Source organism: Miscanthus floridulus, chromosome 1 (assembly GCF_019320115.1).
Source record: "Miscanthus floridulus cultivar M001 chromosome 1, ASM1932011v1, whole genome shotgun sequence".
In the NCBI taxonomy this organism is placed as follows: Eukaryota; Viridiplantae; Streptophyta; class Magnoliopsida; order Poales; family Poaceae; genus Miscanthus; species Miscanthus floridulus.
Window position 1 is genome coordinate 10,101,146 of NC_089580.1, and position 21,670 is coordinate 10,122,815.

General features: G+C 50.4%; 1 pseudogene; it reads right to left on the minus strand.

Moving 5' to 3' along the window:
- Nucleotides 1-8,092: 8,092 nt before the first annotated feature.
- On the minus strand, nt 8,093-13,175 carry LOC136541262 (calcium-dependent protein kinase 9-like; annotated as a pseudogene).
- Between the last annotated feature and the right edge of the window lie 8,495 nt (nt 13,176-21,670).

The window sequence follows — 21,670 nt, forward strand, 5'->3', positions numbered from 1 at the left end:
TAGCTTCGCCGCTCTGGACGGACCCGTGTACCAGTCTCGCCGAGGCCACCGACATAGCGGAGGGGATCACGTCCACCACCTAGACCATAGGGTCCACCTCCAGTGGTTCACCTCGACTTAAGGGCCGCCATAGCCAGATAGGTTCAGCAGCTGCGATTTGTAGAGTTTGAGGTTTGGTTTCCTCCAAGGAGGGATGAGAGAGCAGCTGAGGGTTTCTACACGCCACTGCAGGAAGATTTCTACAATGCTTATCTCAACAGTGGGGCAGTGTTTAGATCTCAGAGAGTCTGTCGGATAGAGTCTATTGTGGTAGCCACCGGAGAGCACATTCAGCCTTACTTATCATATTTGCCAGGATTGATAGATTTGATTGGACGGACAGGGATATATGTACCATCTTGGGTCCGGCAGTTTTATGCTTCACTCTTCATCGATCCACATCATAGATTTATCCACTTTGCTTTCAGAGGCAAAGACTACAAAGTGACGAGTGGTAGGGCCAGAGAGATACTGAGGCTACAGGAGCAGCCTGTCAAGATGCATGAGGTTTGTTATGGACAGCAGGAGCCTCCCAGGCGTCCTCATGGAGGGTTGGTGCCCCCTACAGATTTAGTGCGACATTGCTTCAAGGAGCCCTTTGGTGAGGGGTCGAGCAGGAACCCTAGTGACTTGACTCCTACAGTGAGAGTGCTAGAGGCCATTATTAGGAGGACACTACTTCCTAGGTTGGGATACAGGGAGGGCCTGACTCGCTTACAGCTTTGGCTTCTCAATGCCCTGATGCAGCAGACAGTATTTGATATCTGGGATCTCCTTCTTTTAGAGATGGAGGATACAATAGCTAAGGGATTCAAGGGTCACAGGCAGCTTCCCTATGCTCACTGGATCACGTTTCTCATCCACAGAGTAGTGCTTGATAAGCCCCCAGGTATGATGGATGAGTATACAGGTGCCACCATAGAGTTCCCAACTTACAACCTATCACAGAGGATCAGGCACAGCACTCCTCAGGCACCCAGACAGCCTAGCCATCGTCCCGATGTGCCAGAGTCTGCAGCTCAGTAGAATGAGATTATTAGAGGGATTGCAGCCACTGAGGAGGAGGAGCTAGAGGCACATCAGGATGTGAGCGAGTATAGTGACAGCTCTAACGACGACTACCAGCCTATTCCTCAGATGCCTCCACACAGACATGATGCAGAGGCCGGTAGCTCTAGTTCTGCTCCACCTGCTCCGTAGACAGACCCCGCTCTTATTGCTATTCTTGAGCGGATGCAACAGACACAAGATAGACAGGCACAGGAGACAGCTGCTACTTTTGCCCAGTTTCAGACTCGACAGGACGAGTTCTAGAGGCAGCAGCAGGCCATGCAGCAGCAGCAGCAGCAGATGCATCAGTAGTAGATACTCTTGCAGCAGCAGCTTATGGGTTTCATGCAGCATGTAGTGATAGCTCTTGGGGCCCCACAGCCACAGTCTTCGCCCCAGCTTGCTCCACCTGCCACCACTTCGACGACTCCAGCGGTATAGCCCAGTGGGCTCCAGAGTCAGGGACAGCCTCCAGCTCAGTTTGCTTCACCTCTTGTATAGGTGTCCCAGTGGTTAGCCTCACCCGTGGTAGCCTCGCAGTTCACTCCACTTCAGACGGGCTTCACACCAAAGCAGTCTTCCTCGCTATTCGTGCCTGACACGTCAGTCTCCAGGAGTCTTGGAGCATCCTTCAGCGAGTTGACTGGCATGCCTACTCTGCCTCATATGCATACCATCGGTCCGTCTACAGCAGCTCCAGTAGCAGTGACTACTCAGAGGCTCCCCTCGTCTGTCGCCTCGTCAGATCCTACGATAGACATACTAGCAGCTTCACAGGCAGCACCAGCCCCAGCTCAGACCCAGACCGCTTCAGCGACACTTCCTGCCACAGAGGGTCAGTCAGTTCAGAGCTCAGGGTCAGATGATGATGGTGCCTAGTTCCAGCTTGCCCCACGTTCTTCAGCGCCCGGCTCGTCCGCTGCAGCCCCACCGACCGACTCCTAGGTTTTGGTGTTTGACGCCAAAGGGGGAGAGGGTTCGAGTATGTAGACTCAGGGGGAGCTAGTTATATAGTATTAGCTTATTATATACATTTGGAGTTTTATTTGTGTGATACACTATTACTTATGCATTCATGTGTTTACTTTCATGCATACTATTAAATATATGTGATAGTGCTATCTATGTGATTGTGATATATGACATGTGTGCTTCATTTCTACTTTGCACTGTTTAAATGTCATATCACTTGTGTTATGCTCATTTGCCTTTGCTTCCGCATTTATACTCTGATGCAAATGAGCTTTGTTAATCGTACTCATGCTTAACTCACATCCTTTGAGTACATTGTGTTGGCTTGGGTCATATAAGCTTGACTAACACTTTTGTTCTTATCGACAAAAGCTTATATGAACCAAGCCCGTCAAAAACCTCACTCTTTCACATACTCGAGGTGGTATTGTCATCAATCACCAAAAAGGGGGAGATTGAAAGCATCTAGGCCCCTAGTTGGGTTTCGGTGATTAATGACAATACAAGATTACTATGACTAACGTGTGTTTTGCAGATGCAATTAAGTTAGGTCATGGTAATGGAGATCAATTGGGCAATCGAGGTTGTCATGCCCCTACGATGGAAATCGTTTCGGTTTTCAAAGGATGGACGACAAGGTTAAGGATGACTAGTTCTAAGTGTCGATTGGAGTTGGAAAGACACTTAGAGTAGTTTAGGACTTTGTTTTTTTTCCTTTGGCCGTACTATTAAGGGGGTATGAACGGGTAGCTTGACCTAGTTGAGTCTAGTGAGTTAGGTGTGGTGCACACTTGTTAAAATTAGCTCTAGGTAGCTCCTATGAATGCCTAAGATCCTTTGGAGCAAATTTCATTCACATATGTTCAAAAGTTGGAAGTGAATGGAGGGTCAAATACTGACCGGACGCTGGCTCCGGTGCGACCGGACGCTGGCCGCAGGGTCCGGTCAGTCCATTTGACCGAGGAGAACAAGTCTGGTGTGACCGGACGCTGAAAGGTCAATGTGACCGGACGTTGAGGGCCAGCGTCTGGTCGATTCTAGTAAGGGTCCAGACTTGAGAAAGTGTGACCGGACGCGTCTGGTCAATACTGACCGGACCCTGAGGGTTCAGCATCCGGTCGAGTCCAGTAAGGTTCCAGTAAGGGTTTTATGCGACCGGACGCGTCCGGTCATTGCTGACCGGACCCTGCCAGCGTCCGGTCAACTCATTACTACTGGTTCGCGGGTTGAACTGACCGGAGTGTTCGGTCAACACGACCGGAGCGTCCGGTCACCCCGTAGAAGCTCATAACGGTTCGTTTTTCAGGCTGCCTTATAAATAGAAGCCCCACTCGTGTGTGGAGTAACTTTTGCTCATTCCAACAGCTGAGAAACACGTTTGTGAGTGCCAAGAAGAGCAAGGTCCTAGTGAGGTGTTTGTGATTTGAGAATCCAAGAGAGTAGCCTCACTAGCAAATCAAGAGTAGCAAAGTGTGCATCCATCTTCTCATTAGGCTTTGTGTGGTCAAGTGAGAGTTTGTGCTTGTTACTCTTGGTGATCGCCATCACCTAGACGGCTTGGTGGTGATTGGGAGCTTGGTGATCACCCGGCGGAGCTTGTGGGTGACCCAACTCAAGTTGTGAGCGGCTTTGGGTGATTCGCCACGACGGAGTGTCGAAGAATCAACCCGTAGAGAGCACTTGATCCTTGCACAGATCAAGGGGGAGCTACACCCTTGCGCGGGTGCTCCAACGAGGACTAGTGGAGAGTGGCGACTCTCCGATACCTCGGCAAAACATCGCCGCGTTCCTCTCTCCATTTACTTTGAGCATTTACTTTAAGTATTTACTTTGAGCAATTCAATACTTGTCTTTACATTCATAGAATTGCTATGTTAGAGTAAGTTTGGAACATAGGTTGCAAGTCTTTTGTGCGTTAATTTGATAGAAACACTTTTCTAGGCACAAGGGGTTAATTGGGCTATCCGTAGGGTTTGATTATTGCAAGAGAATTTAGAATTAGCCCAATTCACCCCCCCTCTTAGGCATCTTGATCCTTTCAATGTGTTTGACACGGTTTGACATGGTAGCCCACTAGGCCCACTCAGCGGCCCAGCGACGTGCAGAGACTTCGGGAGAGAATGCGGTGCGGGGGGCATGGTTTCCCAAAACCCCTAGAAGACGTAGGGTCGGTGGTCGAACCGTTATAAGAGTGCTGTGGCCCCGGCGCACATTCCCCTCTTTCTCTCCACCACTTCATCTTCTTCCTCGCACCCACACTGGTACACCTGGCAACTCCTCCGCCATTAGAGCAACTGCAAGCGCGCAATCTCCTCCAGGCCACGGATCTATTAGATGGCTCCCAAAAGAAACCACGACGGTTCGAGTAGAGCATCATGCGAGCTCAATCGCGTCGAGGAATGGGTGGAGTCCGTCAACAACAAGGCGGCGCTCAACTGGTTGGTGATGGACTTCGTGCTGCCCGATAGTGTGATGGAGGGATGGCGTCCGGCTCATGGTGAGAGCTTTCTGACTCCTCATGGCGATGCATTAGTAGTTTTTGAAGATTATTTCTATCATGGATTTGGTGTTTTAATCCATCCGTTCCTCCATGGGTTGATTGACTATTACGAGATTAGTCTTTGCAACCTGGGCCCAAATTCCATCCTTCATGTCTCTGTCTTCATCCATTTCTACGAAGCCTATCTTGGCTTTCTTTCACATTTTGATCTCTTCCACCACTTCTTCTATTTGAAAGCCCGAGGGGGATCTAGATCTAGGATCGTAGGGAGCGCATACTTGTAGCTTCGGGATGGGATGGTTGGCCAATACATCGCCACCCCGTTGAACACAAATGTGAAGTATTGGGCGCAGCGATGGTTCTACATGCCACAGGGGAATACTATGTGGCATGCGACATTGATTAGATTCCCGTGAGCAGCGCCAGGTGGTCGGAGAGACCTAGTGTCAATGGAATGGAGCAAGTGATGGAGCTCTTGGCACTGATTGACCAGAGAAGGGTGGATGGGGTCATAGTAGTGATGATTTTCACTTTTCGGTGATGCCAGCCCAGCAAGGAGAGGGCATAGCCTAGGTATGAATTCCGGGGGGATACTAATGGGACCCGTGAGATGCCCGAGCCGATTGACCAGGATAAATTCATGTGGCGAATTGGATTGTTGTTTAACCTCATGGAGCATCGTAGGATCGACGATCAGCAGAGGGCCTTCAGTGTAGGGACCCTCCCACCATGGGTAAGAGTCTTCTTTCTGGTTTCTCTTGATTTCTTTTTTGTTGCAATATAGTCATTCGTGTTCCTGAAGATTCATGGGCAGGACTGGGTGGTGTACTTCTCGATGGTGCCATCGGCTGAGTGGCTGAGGGGTGTTGATGCCCGACCAAGCAGTCCCTAGCATTGAGCCAGCTAAGTTCCTCTAGGCACGCCTACTCCAAGAGTCTGCAAGCATCGGTGAATGACCTCTAGGCGTGCCTGCTCCAAGAGTGCCACCGTAGGGAGGACCTAGAGGTGAAGGTTCTAGCGTTGGAGAAGGAGCGCCAGCAAATGGAGGTGGAGGGCCAGTCGATGGCCGAACAACTTAACCATAACACTGATCGGTAGAAGGGTATGTCTCAGAATTTTGCTTTGCTAATATTCAGCGTTGTGAGACGTCTAGCTGTTATATGCAGCACTGGAGATGGAGCTTGGCCTATCCAAGGAAGCCTTCGGCCAGCTTCAGGAGGTGAAGGAGAAAGTAGAGAAGAAGGCCGAGAAAGTCTCTGAAGATCTTTGACGTGAGTGTTTTTAGGCTATTTTGACTTGTGCGGCGTTAGGCGCCTGCTTAGCATACAACTATCTTGTTTGTAGAGTATCGGCACCAGGCCCAGGCGTAGTTCCAGGTGCTTGTGGAACAAGTGAAAGTGCGTGATGACAAGCTGGAGATGATGATCGCTGGAATCTAGCTCGTGCTAGACTGTGTCGGTCTTGAGCAACCCGAGAGGGCATGGCTGCCCTGCGATGGGCCGTATCGGTCGGTCGTGGATCGTTGCCGGACAACATGGGTAGACTTCAAGGAGTTCGCTCATAGCACCACCCATGAAGTAGTCATCCATGCACTCGCGCAGCTAAGGTCACACTACCCTTCGGTGGATCTACAACGGGTGGCGACCGGATATGCACAGGGCACAAATACGGAGAAGATCGCCAGGCTAGAAGACGATGCGGAGGAGCCAGCGAAGAGGTTGGCCGAAGATGTCGAGCTATTTGGTGAAGGAGAGAGCAACGCTCCATAGATTAGAAAAAACTCATGTTGAGTGCTTAGCAACTTTTGTTGAACACTTGTTGTTATGGTATGTTTGTGTTTATATTTGATATAAACCATCCGATCAGTAGTGTATAGCTGAGTCCCGAGCCCTAGCTAGCCTGCTAACCATAACGCAGGGCGCAGGGGCTGTGTGCATGTGGGAAAAATAGGGCGTCGCTAAGGAACCACTGTCGACCACCCATGACGTAGAGGGCAGATGCTCATGCACATGTAGGGAGAAGTCAGAGATAGGGTCGTCTCTGGAGGCGTCCGAGCGTCAACGTGCCTATTTGGGTATTTGCCTTAGGCGTAGTTGGCATGTCATCTTTAAAATGTTGTACGCAAAATTAGAATCACTTAGCGGAAAAGCATGGAGAAAATAATACGGAGAAACATCAGGGTAGAAAACTTTATTGAATACTCAAATATGAAAGGTACATATCTTTGAAATGAATGCTTCAAGGGTAGAAACATCTAAGAAGATCGATGTGCCAAGAGTTTGGGACATCTCTTTCATCCATGTCGCATAGCCTGTAGGACCCTGGTCGGGTGACTGCCTTGATGATGAAGGGGACCTCCCAAGGTGAGGAGAGCTTGTGCATCCCATCTGTCTTCTGTTTCCTGCAGAGTACTAAGTCTCCGACCACAAAGAATCCATCGTTGACATTATGGTTGTAGTATCTTCGTAAGCCGTTGAGGTATTTTTCCGTCCAAACATAGGTGACCAAACATTCCAATTCTAAGCTATCCACTTCAATGAGCCGAGCTTGGTCGGAGTTCTCCTTGTTGTAATTCTCCACCCTGGGTGCTCAGAAGACGACGTCAACAGGCAACACGGTCTTAGTGCCGAAAACCATGAACTATGGGGAGACGCCAGTGTTACGACTGGGTTGGTTCCTTAGTCCCCAGACCACAGCTGGTAGTTCCTTGAGCCATTTGCTCGGGTGTTTCTATTCTTTCTCGTAGAGCCGCTTCTCCAAAGCGTCCAAGGTCATACCGTTGACGTGCTCAACTTGGCCATTGGCCCTTGGGTGTGCCACGGAGACATACTTGACTGAGATGCATCTTTCGTCGCAGAAATCCTAGAAGTTGCTACCAGTGAACGTGGATCCCAGGTCGGTGATGATGTTGTTTGGCAGGCTGAACCGGTGAATGATGTCATCAAGCAGCTCGGCTGTCTTCTTCGCTGTAGCTTGGACCAGAGGTTTGTATTCCATCCACTTGAAGAATTTGTCAATGCAGACGTAGACCCAGCGGAAACCTCTCGGTGTGGGCTTTGAAGGGACCGATCATATCCAGTCCCCAGCATGCAAAGGGTCATGACGCAGGAATCGTTTGCAAGGCCTAGCCAGGACGTGGATTTGTTTAGCGAAAAACTGGCAGTTCTCACATCGACGAACAAGTGCTTCAGCATCGGCTATGGCTGAGGGCCAATAGAAACTAGCTCAGGAAAGCCTTTCTGACCAGTGTTCTAGAGGCCACATGGTTGCCGCAGGTGCCGACGTGGATCTCCTTGAGTATCTTCTCGCCTTCTTCCATGGAGACGCACTTCTGGAGTAGCTCCTCTTTGGTGTTTTTGTGGTACCACTTCCCTTCAACTAGGACGTAATGCTTACTGCGGCAGGTAAGGTGTTCTCTCTCTCTGATACTAACAACATACTATAAATATTAATATATAAAATTTATTAATATTTAGTATCATTATAGATTGTTGGATCTCTTTTCATAATAAACTCATTTGGAAATACAAATGTTGGTAATACTTACTATAAACCTAGTCAAATTGAAAGTTTGACAAACACGCGTTCCATAGCGACAGATAAAAAGAGATAGAGGGAGTTAGTTGTGTTAGTCCAAGTGGCTGCATGCATCAAGCACCCTGCCACAATCCCAGTTCACACAACCCAATCCATATCCAAAGGGAACATCAACGGCAAATAACATTTTCAGTACTTATTGTTCGTTCCTAGGACGTATAATTACAACCAACACAAGTTCACTTCATAGACACTGATTCGAAAGACTAGAGCCCCATCAGTTTTTGTTAATTGACAATAAATATTACTATCCAAAGTTCACAGACTTTCTAGAACGAATATACAAACAAGCTGAAGAAAGAAATCTGTCCATTCATCCATTGATGAAGTGATGTATGCATCAAAAACCAAGCATCTCATCGCATCGATCCTCTCTGAAGCACATGCATCGTCTTGTGGTCATCGAGCCATGCCGAGCGACCCATCCTTGACGAGGCTGTTGCTCAGGGTTTTGAACCGGTCTCTCGAGTACTGCCGGGACGCCTTCCTCCAGTCCGTGCCGGCCTTCATCATCGCCACAAACTCGTCGAAGCTGATCCGCCCATCCTGCGACCATATAGTCCGAGCTCAGATTGCAATTGCATCGCAGGATCTGATCGAGCTGCCTGCAGGTGACAGACACCGAGACACGTACCTTGTTGGTGTCGACTTCTTGCAGGATGTTGTTGAGCGCGGCCTCGTCGGTGTGCCCGGCATCGTCGGCGAGCGCGTCGGCCAGCTCGGCGCGCTCGATGTACCCGCTGCTGTCCTTGTCGAAGAAGAGGAACGCCTTGCGGAGGTGGGCGTCGTTGGAGAGCCGCTGCAGGTGGATGGTGATCGCCACGAACTCGCCGTAGTCCAGGTACCCGTTGCCGTTCACGTCGGCCTGGAATTGATTTTTCAGTTCTGGACTTTATAAGGTTATAATGTTCTAGGCCTGTCTAATTGCACCATGAGATCAAGGAGAATACTAATTAAGGATGATGCTTACGGCCTCCATGAGCAGCTCCATCTCGGGCTCGGCCAGCTTGGACCCCACCTTCCTGAGCCCGGCCTTGAGCTCCTCCACCGTCACCCTGCCGTCCTTGTCGGTGTCCATGAGCGCGAACATGTCCCGGATCACCTCCACCTCCTCCACGGACAGGTGCTCCGCGATCACCCGCATGGCCTTCTTCTTGAACTTGTTCATGGCGGAGAACTGCTGCAGGCGCGCCCGGACGACGTCGCCCAGCGGCACGTTGGGCGCCTTCCGCGCGTTCTGCAGCCACGGGTGCTCTGCCGCACCAACGAAGCATCAGCGTTCACGCGGGGACGAACAAGCAACAGGGAGGGACACGCACACGTCCGCGCGCACGGCGAGATCTTGGACAGCATGCATGAACAACGTACCGAGCACTTGCTGCGCGGTGGGTCGCTTCTTGGGGTCCATCTGCAGCATCTGGCGGACGAGGCTCTTGGCGCCCTCGGAGATCCGCGGCCACGGCTCCCGCTGCAGGTCCAGGTTGCCGCGGAGGATGGCGCGCGCCACGCCCTGCTCCGTCTCGGCCCAGAAGGGCGGCACGCCGCAGAGGAGGATGTACAGGATCACGCCGGCGCTCCAGATGTCCACCTCCGGCCCGTAGCTCCGCCGCAGCACCTCCGGCGCCATGTAGTACGGGCTGCCCACGATCTCCGTGAACCGCTCGCCTGTTGTTGCCATTGCATTGCATTGCATCCACAAAACTTAGTGATAAACGTCATGGATCACGGCGTGGTACCATGCATACATGATGCATGTACAGAACACGTACGGGTGTGATCACCGTGCACGAACGAACTAGTATTTGTGTTTGACCTCATTATCTGGTGAAAATAGCGTTTTGCCCAAAAGCCAAAGAGTAGACTTTTTCGTCACTATTTTTTTTGTTTTTAGAAAAAATCTGATGACGCTGTCAACTTTCTGAATACACGAGCTGGATCCGTATCAGCTGTCGACTGTCGTGATCGTTAGCTAGCTGCAGCCGCTCGGACGCTTCCACACGGAAATAAACGTCAGGCACGGCAGATTCAAGACAAAATGAAACTGGGATTTCTCGCAGTTTTGACAGGACCTGTTCCTCACTGCAGCGTCTTCCTCATGCACACATAATTTCGTGACTACAGTTCTCTGAAGCTTTCACAGGAAGTGTGGCAAAGTTAGGTGCAACAAAGTGTAGCGCTATCATCAGTTATGAAAAATTCCACGCGGTATCACACACTTTCACGTGTTTTATTTAAAAAAATAAATGAGTAGTTAGCTCTTTGAAGACTGACAGAATTAAAGGCGCCCTTTTTTGCATATGTTTGGACAAGATTTTTAAAAAAAAAATCATTTTCCTATACCGGAGAACATTCGCCAACCATCTAAGTATTTAATTTAACCCAAAAGGAACGAGCGAAAGAACCCAAGATAGCTTAAGATTATCGTAGAGGCCAAATTTGACAACCACACGGACGTAAAAGAAAAGGAAAATGTTGTATGTCCCTGAGAAATATGATAATCACTCCAGGGTATGTAGGGAACGGTCGCAGATGCCTGTATCGGATTGGGAGGTTACGGAGTTTACCGCAGGTTCATCGACAGACGATGAAGGTGACAACAGGTCAACCTCGATTGGCCGATGTGTCCCTGGCTGCACAGTTGGAAGCGCGCCTACGAGTCCTGCTTCAGACCCCACTAATCCGCAAGCCGAAGCTAAGGAGGTCTAAGACACCTTCAACGGTGATGTCGGTGCGTCGGAGTGGGAAGCTACTGCTAAGTCCAAGGCCTCCAACCCGACTGTCCAGGCACAAATATGTGCTAATGCAAAAGCTGGGAGTTGTATAAATGACGCAGGCATTCGGACCCTGGGGCTTTGGACAAATTCAAGACCATCTTGTTGATCCGTTGTCGGCCTCCAAACAGGAAGGACCCTTCATGCGCTATTCGGTGCCAATTTGGATCTGGTGGCCAGTGGAGCTGGACCTCACTGGCTCTGAGGACAACGCTCTATAGCCACTTAGTCCAAGGACCTGCTTTGGTGTTTGCCACCATGCTTGTTTCTCTTTATGGGCGATAAGTAGGTCTTTTGTAATCACAACCTGTGTGAACTTTGGGGTGTATGGCTCGGTACTCACCGATTACTGGCCAAGCTTTGTAATGTCAAACTCTACTTCTGCTTAATGAAAAATATGCTCGGCGCAAAAATAACCATTTTCCTATGCTAGAGAACATTCGCCAACCATCTAAGTATCTAACCTAAAAGGAACGAGTGAAAGAACCCAAAATAGGTTAAGATTATCGTAGAGGCCAAATTTGACAACCACACAGACGAAAAAGAAAAGAAAATGCTCTCTGTCCCTGAGAAATATGATAATCACCCTGGCCTAGAAGCTTAAAATTTTGACAAAAAAATCTAACAATTCGCTTGTGCTACTTGAATTAGGAGTGATGAATGATATATACTTTATGGAACTCAAGATGTCGAATAATAGAATGGAAAGATGGGACAAAATAAATAGGATTTTTATAAAAAAAAACAACAGGCGAATGCAAGGGGGAAGGAGGCACAAGTACACCAGCCAGCAAGACAGCAAGCAGGCTGACCTGGTTTGAAGAAGACGGAGAGTCCGAAATCGATGGCCTTGAGCTGCGCGTCGTCGCTCTTGCCCGCGTACAGGAAGTTCTCGGGCTTGAGGTCCCGGTGCATGACCCCGTGCGCGTGGCACGCCCGCACCACCTCGGCCACGGTCCTGGCGGCCGGCCGCCGCGGCGCGCTCCGTGTACCTCCCGCGCGCCACGATCCGGTCGAACAGCTCCCCGCCGTCGCAGAGCTCCATGACGAGGTGCACGGCGTCGGCGTCCTCGTAGGCGGCACGCAGGCGCACGAGCGCCGGGTGGTCGGGCAGTGACGCCATGATGGCCACCTCCCGGCGCACGTCGGCGACGTCCACCGCCGTGCGCAGGCGCCGCTTCGGGATGGACTTGCACGCCAGGCGCTCCCGCGTGGCGCGGTCCGTGGCGAGCCGCGTGACGCCGAACTCGCCCCGCCCTAGCTCCCGCCCGAGGTGGTACTTGTCCGTCACGCGTAGCCGCGGGTGGTGCGGCACCACGCCGTCCAGCACGCGCGACGCCCCGCCGACGCCGCGGGACGCGTGCGCCGGCGGCGGAGCCCGGTCGTACGGGTTGTTGGGCTTAGTAGCCGCCGCCTTGGGCCTCGCCTTCGGTCTGGGCTTGTTGGACCCCGGGCTCGGCTCCTGGCTGTTGCTGCCCTGCTGGCTGCTCGGAGGTGTCGCCGGCCTCTTGTGGCCACTTTGTGGATGTGGCGGCGCTTTGCTGGCTGTGGCGTCGGGTTCGGGCTGATCAGGGGACGTGGAGGTGGTGCCGCAGAAGCACAAGTTGCCCATGGCGGCTAGCTAGCTAGCTAGTAGAAGATCAAGGCTGCTCTCTCTCGAGCTTGTATGTGTACCTGCGGCGGTTGCTGCGCTGCTTCTCTCTCGTCTACCGGAGTGGTTGTGCTTGTGCATGGATGGAGAAGGGAAATATCTCTCTTCCGAGCTCTGCGTGTGACTGTCTACATATGAAAAGAAAAGATTTGGTTGCTGTGGTGTCGATTGTCTGAACAGTTGAAGCGAGGCGACCTGGGTTATTGAGGTAGCCGCTAGGTAAGCTCGGGAGCGAGAAGTGGTCGCGGTCGCGGGAGGGAAGAAGTCCAGCTATCCAATGTACGCAACGACGACAGGGACGAGCGACAAAGGGCCAGGGAAGAAGCAGCAGCAGGCAGCAGCATATGCAGATGCAGCTTTCAATCATAAAAAAAATGTCAATAGAATATGGAGATGGATGATCGATTGATCCGGAAAGGGCCGGGAGGCTTCGCTTCACGCGTACGTTCTTTGGAGGAGACGGACGAATCATGGCCGGATCGCGAAAAGGCGCGGGGTACGGTTCGGTAGTGAAGCGAAGGAGCGCATACGCACGGCGCGGCGGCCGCCTGGGGCTCTGGGCGCGGACACCATCACCGTGGCGGGGGGCGATCCAATGAGTTGGTCTGGGCCAGGGGCAGCCCTGACCTGCCACGACATCGTGTACGCCGCCCGCAGCAGCTTGGCCTGGCGCCTGCCGGCCGGGCAGGAGGGGAGGGGAGGGTGTTTCGAATAGAAAACGACCCGGCGTTATGGCGCGAGAGTTGTGGAGGGAAACTGCCCGGGGTAGTGTGTATGACATGGCAGTGCCATGTACTGTTCAAACTTCGGAAAACGCCGGTAATCAATGCTTCCCTTGTTATACACCACATGCTCGTGAGTCGTGACCGCGTCGTTCTGTTGCCATCAAGCGCAGGGACACGCACGGCGTGGCTCCAGTCTCCCTGGCCGGACAAGTAGGTTATTCTGCCACCTGATCCTGAAGCAGCTAAAATTGACGGTGATGATTTAAAATCACTTTTTTTTTTTGGCAATCACCATCTATCTATCGATTTCATTTCAGCTTTTCTCCCCTTGATCGCTGCACTACCAACCAACCGAAGAACGGATTAGGCACCGCAAGCTGATGGACATATATTCATTCATTCATTCATATAAGAAGCAACACTAATTATACGAGCACTCTTTGTTAGGAGCACATACTACTCTTGTTCGTTCAAGGACCACAAGGCGGGCGTTGCGTTGGTAGCTGGACTAATGATGTCGGCTGCGAAAGCAAAGACTACACAGAGCACCGTGCGAGCTGCGACCCTTTCCGCTATGGTCCTCTTCAAGGAAAGGCGACCGCGCCTTACATACAACTCAACTATTATAGGCCAGCGCCGTGGAGCCGTCGAGATTACACAGCGGGAGGGGCAACCGGGCAAAGCGAGCACCGAGCAGCGCCCGTGCCCCGTGGTCAGTCAAACAAGAGCACAAAAGGGATGGGAGCCAACATGATAGTGGCATGAAGCGACGTGCAGCGGCTAGTCATGATTCTGCGCCCTGCGATGCCAAAGCGAGCCAGACAAAATTACGTTACCGTGTCCTCTTTTTCTTACAGCAACAAAGTAGCCTTTCGTGCATCATCAGTCAAACCAAAGGGCTAGTAAAACAAGGTTGTTTTACTCAAGAAGTGTAGTATAGAATCAGCTAAGGGATGGGTGGGTAAGAAATGGTCAGGTGAGAGAGCTGGAATAATCAACCACGTTCCTGTCCGGTTGATCCTGCTGCTACGTCTTCTCTTCTGAGAAGACAAGGAACCTGTGGTTTTTTCCTTTTGGCTTCTCTAGGTCAGCTGTCTGAATCAAATCCTACCAAAACGCTAGGCAGGAGTGATACATTGACACGACCACGCGCAAGCCAAAGAAAAAGTAATACAATTGCTTCGTGTCGCCGTCTTTGAAAACATACAAGCCTCAGCTCGACCTACTACGAGCCGTTGCAGGTGACCTGGGCACTAGCGTCATATAAAAAGTTAAAAACAGAACAACTCACCGGACTGCCACTGTTTAAACAAAGAGGACAAACCAGACAAGCGTGCAATCAATGGACAAGCTAGTGCTACATCAATAGGACAAAGCGGACATGGACAAGCTAGTGCTACATCAATAGGACTGTTGAAATGTGAATGAAAAAATGAACAAGATTTTGAAAACCATTGCTTTTCATTGATCTCTTTATATATATATATATATATATATATATATATATATATATATATATATATATATATATATATATATATACAAGTGAAGAGGTCACGCTTGTACGGACAGTCAGTACGGGACGTGACTGTTCAGGAAAGTTAACTGCTAATCTAATCTCTAATCCTAACTGCTTGCTTGGACGGATGAGATCATCTGTAGAATAGGTGTCTGTTGGTAGGCACCGTTTCGTAACACTCCCCCTTGATCGAATCTTCTTTGAGATCAATGTAGCTGTATGTTTGAATTCCTCGAAAAAACCCTGTGGGAAAAATCTGAGGAATATGTATGTATAGATATGCTATAAAAACTCATTTAAACCTTATAGGAAAATAAGGAGAAAGTAGCATATATGAGTGTGATTTAAATAAATCATTATGTCATTGGTATCCCATTAAAAACCCCAGTGGGGAAAAATATAGGAGATACGACATATAGATTACTTCCCCAAAAACTATTTCAGGAAAAATATGAGAAGCAATATAAAGTGATATGTCGCTAAAACTCCTGTAAAAACCCAGTAGGAAAATTAGGAGAAAATATGACGACATATTATTGGTATTGCCTCTTGAATAACTCAAATGAAAAACCTTTTCAGGAAAAAAACCATGTATGAGTTGTGAGGGCAATATGTGTCTTTGATATTTCCCACAAAAACCCCGGTGAGGAAAGTAGGAAATATAACACATGCTTATGTTAATATTACCTCATTAAAAACTTTAACAAGAAACCTTATAAGTAAAACTTGTGAAAGAAAATAGTATAATATGATGCTGGTACAGGTCAACATTTAGGAGATGTCTCCCCCTGATTCTGGCAAATCTCGAAGTCGCCGCATACCAATTCCATGTACCAATTTGTAAAATACAGAAGTTGATAAGGACTTAGTAAATAGGTCAGCGAGATTATCACATGACTTGATTTGCAAAATGTTTATTTTCCCGTTTTGTTGTAATTTATGGGGATAAAATAGTTTAGGAACAATATGCTTAGTGATATTGCTCTTTATGTAACCTGATTGCATCTGTGTAACACAAGTGGAATTATCTTCATAGATAATTGTAGGTGATTCAATTGAACCAATACCACATGACTGTTGTATGTGGTTAATCATTCTACGGAGCCATACACATTCTCGTGATGCCTCGTATAGAGCAATAATTTCAGAATGATTAGTAGAGGTCGCTGTCAGAGTCTGCTTAGAAGACTTCCATGAAATAGCTGTACCTCCATGTAGGAATACAAATCCTGTTTGGGATTTTCCGTTATGAGGATCAGATAAGTAACCTGCATCAGTATAACCAATCATACTGGGATCATGATTTTTCTTGAAGAATAAACCAAGATCCTTTGTGCCATTAAGGTATCTGAGGATACACTTCGCTCCCGTCCAATGACGGCGAGTTGGGTCCACACTATGCCTAGCTAGTAAGTTCACTGCAAATGCGATATCAGGCCTGGTGCAATTTGCAAGATACATAAGTGCGCCAATGACACTGAGATATGGGATCTCTGGTCCCAACATCTTTTCCCCAATATCCCGTGGTCTAAATGGATCTTTCCCTATTTCTAAGGAACGAACAACCATCGAAGTTTTATTAGGGTATGATTTATCCATATTGAATTTCTCTAATATTTTTTGAATATAGGCTGATTGATGCACTAAAATCCCTAAAGGACGGTGCTCAAGTTGTAAGCCTAGGCAATATTTGGTCTTACCTAAATCCTTCATCTCGAATTCCCTCTTTAGATGTTTGCATGCTTCATCTATATCCTTTGGGCTGCCAATGATATTTAAATCATCAACATACACGGATATAATACAAAATCCCATTCGAGATTTCTTAATAAAAACACATGGGCAATCATCATTGTTAGAGTATCCTTTCTTTAGAAGGAATTCTCCTCAGTCGGTTGTACCACATTCGTCCCGACTGCTTCAAGCCATATAATGACTTTTGTAGTTTTACACAATACATGTTGCTGATTTGCGTTTAGATTTAGGAATTTGGATTCCATCGGGAACCTTCATGTATATGTCCGAATCAAGTGACCCATATAGGTATGCTGTCACCACATCCATCAACTACATAGATAGATGATTTTGAACTGCCAATTATATAAGTATCAGAAAAGTAATTCCACTCATTACTAGAGAATAGGTTTCATTGTAATCAATGTCGGGTCTCTACGTGAATCCTTGTGCTACTAGTCTCGCTTTATATCTCACCACCTCATTGTTCTCATTCTGTTTCTGGACGAAAACTCATTTAAAGCCTACAGGAAAAACTTTGGAAGGTGTAAGTATTGCAGATGTGAATACCCCTCTTCTAGTAAGAGAGGCTATCTCAGCTTGAATTACTTCTTTCCATTGAGCCCTAGTTCGAGCGCTTTTTGCAATCTACTATGGTCTTGGGATCTGGATCATTGAGAAAGATTTTGCAATTGCTGCGGAGAAGTACATGTCGACAACAGTAGTCTTATGATCATATGATTCTCCAGGATCTATGTAATTGATGGAAATTTCTTTCACCCCATTATTTGACTCAATATTTTCCAAAACTATGGAGTCAGGGTGTTCCGATATCCCAGGATTAGAATTTGGATGCACCGTTGATCCAGGTTGTGGATTTGGTCCGGATGTTGGATTTTTATCCACTATTGGGTGTCTACCAACTTGAGGTTGGCTTGGATTTACTGATTTGGAGGATCTAGCCCTCGATATCCTCGGACGCTTACTTGTAGCATTATCCTTAGGAGCGGCCGTACTTCTCCCCCTCTTCTTTGGAAGTGGGAGTTGAATGATTTTTATTGGTACCTCCATTCTTTCGGGCGCATTGCGAGCATGATAAGAGGATTTAGTGACACCCTTATAATCAGTAAATGCTCCTGGCAGGTTATTTGCAATATGTTGCAAGTTTATGATTTTTTGAACTTAATGTTCAGTCTCTAGAGTACGTGGATCTGAGGGGGGGATGCCTTGGGCATTCCAGATGATTTCCTGGCATTCGTTTTGGTACTTGAAATCTCCCCCTAATGCCGGAAAATGGTCCTCTGTAAGAGGCTCGAGGTAGTTGATAATTGATGGAGATTGATATCCCACATAGATACCAAGTTTTCTATGTGGACCCATAGAAGTACGCTTAGGCAGTGAGATCGGTACGTATACAGCGCAACCGAATTTTCGCATATGAGAAATATTTGGCATATTCCCACATACTAATTGCAATGGGGAGACTACGTGATATGCAGTTGGTCGCAATTGAATTAAGTCAGCAGCGTGTAAGACTGCATGACCCCAACATGAAGTTGGTAGGTTGCAATTTTGTAATAATGATCTTGCAATGAGTTTAATTCTCTTAATAAGAGATTCGGCTAAACCATTTTGTGTATGGACATATAGGACAGAGTGCTTGTCGGGTACCATAAAACGGGGTACCCTAAGCGTACACCAAAAGGGTCACTTAAATCCCATCAACAACAAAGCTAGAGGGTAAGCCATGGTCTCATCACCAGCCCCGTCCGAGCCCACCAGGCTCTCCGCCTCGCCTCAAGCCTCGCACAGGAGGTCTCGACGCCCTGACGCAATCTTCGCCTTGCGTGAGGCCTCTCACGGGAGGCCTCAGCAAGGAGCCTAATCTCCGACTCGCCCGAGGCCCCATGCGTACAGCCTCGGATGAGACTGCTATCCTCCGTATTGCTCGAGGCTGGCTTGACAACAACCCGTCGCTCCCGCCTCGACCGGTCTTCCCGACAGCATGTCGTGTCCCATTAATGCGTCAACCACTCCCGCAATCTCAGCCGGACGACGGCTCGACACCACGGAGAGGCCGACGGGACAAGAAGTCGCATCAGCGCCATACCGGCTGAGACAGGGCATGGCGGGGATTACCGGCCACTATGTTCTGGCAGCTGTGCCCATGATCAGTGCCCGCACTACACTGTGCCCCGTAACTCCCACCCCGAAGACAACGCAGCATGGGAGAACTGGCCCAGATCGTCATCACCCCCGAACCAGTGTACCAGGTCGACCGCTCCCCCCAGGCCTCGGCACTCTACGCCAGGGTCTCGGCTATCTCGGGATTCATGTCTACCGAGACCCCCCACCGTAGTTTGGCCTCGGCACCAACCGAGCCTCGGCCGCGCGCGCAGTTAGTCCACAGCGACCCGCACGCTGACCGCCGCACTCGCTCCAAGGCAGCCCTAGAGCTCCCATGACGCACAGGATCGGATGTGACCAGCACGTCGCTCCAACGCTCCAAGGACGGACCACTCCGATGACCTCGCTGCCACCGGAACAGGCTACAGGGCTCGGACACGCCGCCTCTGTTCACACGACGCTTGTATAGTAAGCACATGTACTGCCCTTGTCCTCCCTTCAACTATAAAAGGAGAGGACTTGGGCCATTTAGGGGGGAGGAGACAGGTTCTCAAAAAGGGCAACACTCGGTATCACGCGCACTTCCCTGTCGCTTGGGAGCAACGTCTCAAGCAGCCCACATCACTCCCCACCGAGACCTGGGACTGGCTCCCTCTCTCACCTAGCTTGTAAGCCCCTACTACAAGCACTTCGGTGTAAGGAATACAAGATCAATCTCTCAGACTGGACGTAGGGCACGAATTGCCCAAACCAGTATAAGCCTTGTGTCTCTGTGTATCACCATCCGAAATCGGGAACACGCAGAACAAATTCACTAGTTGGTTGAGGACCCCCAGGTCTAAAACATCGACAGTTGGCGCGCCAGGTAGGGGAATCTGCGTGTTAGCTTCATCATCCCAATAAGTTCTGGATGGCAAGACCCTGTACGACCACTGCGTCTCGGCACGGTGGTCTGGTTTGGGAACCTAGAGTTCATGTCTCTAGGGCACGAGTACGACATGGTACTCCTCATGCCCCGAACCCCGCCTGTCGACGACGTCACGCACCGGCAGCCCAGGCACAGGCGGCGCCTGGGCGGCCGCTCTCGCTGCGCTCGCCAGCCACGACGCGAACAGGATCACCTCGATGCCATGCGAACCCAGGGCGACTCGCCGCTCCCCGACGATATCCCACGACCAGCTGTTGGCGCAAGGTCCCTGGTTGGGGACCTGTCCAGCCTGAGCCTGGACAAGGGAAAAACGCCGGTGGCATCTGACGATGCCCCGACATCAAGCTTCGCTCCACCACTCTCTATGGAACCAACTCCGGCGAAGCAGAGCCCGGCGACGGCGCTATCTCCATACCCCTTCGGGTTGAGAAATGCCGCCGCCTCTTATGCTTACGCCTACGCTTCCGCTCACATGGATCTCTCGGAGCGCCACCAGCGCTTCGCCTTCGACTTCGACACCACCGCGTCGACCTACACCCACGTCGACTCCTCGGAAGAGGACGTGGCATGGGCTGGAGTGGATTTCTCCGACCTCCACGACCGCGAAACCATGCGCCGCTTCTTGGCCGCAAGTGACTATTGCTTTGGCTATTCCGATTCCGACGATGAAGGTACTTACGATCCCACTCATGAGTGCTTCCACGTCGGACTTGGGATGCCAAGCACAGGCAACGAACATGAGGGGGTGGACAACCGCACTCTGCTTCATTAGGGAACGGGCGATGCTACGCCTTCGCGCATTGTCCCCCCGGCAGCACGGAACGAGAACCTTGCCCTCGGACAATTTCGATGCCCGGACCTGGAGCAGCTCCGTGAGCTTTAGGCCAAGGTTGAGCAAGATCAACTCCTTCTGCAACAGCTCCGAACCACTCTCGAGCAGGAGCAGTAAGGCCGCGGTGATGCCGGAGGAGCCCGACGACGGGCTCGCGATGTGCACCACCGCATCAACGACGACGAAGGGGACGATCGTCCCCCAATCTTCAATCGCGCTAGCTAGAATGTTGCGGCTGCGGCGATGCTAGTGCGCGCGATGCCCGAGCCCTCCACCATGGAAGGACGATGGGTTCACGGTGAGCTCCGGGATCTCCTCGAGACCGTCGCGGTGCAGCAGGCGGAGAGTTCCGCCTCTCGGCGGCGCGGAGCCACCTTGGACCTCCCCTTAGCACCACACCGACAGAATAGGGAGGCCGCGGTTCATCCCGAGCCCGCTCAGGTGCCGGCAATCAATAGGGTCCCCCCGGTCCACGACCGCCTCGATAACCGACGCGAGGCGTAGGGTGACCACGAGGTGGTTGCCCGACGACGACGCCACGACAGTGAGGGGCCCGCCCGAGGCTACCATCCACATCGGGGCGGCCGTTATGATAGTGAGGAAGACCGCAGTCCTTCTCCTGAACCACCTGACCCCCGAGTCTTCAGCAGAGCCATCCGCAACGCTCAGTTTCCAGCCCGGTTTCGCTAGCCAGCCAACCTCACAAAGTATAGCGGTGAGACCAACCCCGAGCTCTGGCTCACTGATTACCGCCTAGCTTGTCAGCTAGGCGGCACGGACGATGACCGACTCATCATCCGCAACCTCCCCCTGCTCTTGTCAGACTCGGCGTGAGCCTAGCTTGAGCACCTTCCTCCCTCTCAGATCAACGACTGGCGTGACTTGGTTCAGATCTTCGTTGGGAATTTCCAGGGCACATATGTGCGCCCTGGAAACTCCTGAGACCTTAAGAGCTGTCGCCAGAAACCAGACGAGTCTCTCCAAGACTTCATCCGGCGCTTCTCTAAATAGTGTACCGAGTTGCCCAGCGTCGGCGACTCAGAGATCGTCCAGGCTTTTCTCTCTGGCACCACCTGCCGAGACTTGGTCCGAGAATTAGGCCGGAACGTGCCGCGCTCGGCTGCCGCGCTCCTTGACATTGCCACCAACTTCGCCTTAGGAGAAGAGGCTGTAGGGGCCATCTTCCTCGAGAACAACGCCAAGGGGAAGCGGAGGGATGAGGCCC